A 748-nucleotide genomic window follows, 5' to 3' on the forward strand; every position below is an offset into this window, starting at 1 on the left:
TTTTGCTAGCGATATATATTTGTTAATGTTGGCCATAGTTAGCATGTATGTGGTGGTCTATCTTTCAAAATAATTGGGCCTTTTATTGGGCCCACATGTGACTACGTTTATTTCGGGCGGCACCGAATGGGGTGCCAGTTCATAGATGAAAGATATTTAAGATATTTATTGATAAATATATTGTCATATTAATATCATAGATATTTTTTTTTATAAATGGTCATATAAACAAAATAATTTAATTAAATTATAAGGTTGTTCAAGATAAATTAAATTTATTTATGTCAATACATTATATATATTTAAAAAAATATTATATCAATTAGGTTGAATAATAAGATAATTTTTAAAAAAATATTAAAACAATCTTTAACCATCTAATTATGAAATATATTGGTTATTTCTTATTTAATTTGACTTATTTTTTAGGAAAGAAGAACCAATATTGTTTACAATATAAATAAGTAGATTTTTCTTTGTTATTTTATATTTAGGTTAAGTATCATTTTTCGTCAAAATATCTGGAATAAATATTTAATATCAAATTGATTCTTAAGGGTTTTTTTGTGTGTGTGTCTTATTTATGTTTCACATATTTCAAAAGTAATTAAATATCATTCTTACTTTAATTCATAAAAATATATTAATGAATAATATATTTTCTCAAATTATAATTTTTCTATAATTTGGTAGAGAAAAATATAATCTTATACAAATATCAAATTTTGATGATGATATAAAATAGAGA

Source organism: Arachis duranensis, chromosome 9 (genome assembly GCF_000817695.3).
Source record: "Arachis duranensis cultivar V14167 chromosome 9, aradu.V14167.gnm2.J7QH, whole genome shotgun sequence".
Lineage (NCBI taxonomy): Eukaryota > Viridiplantae > Streptophyta > Magnoliopsida > Fabales > Fabaceae > Arachis > Arachis duranensis.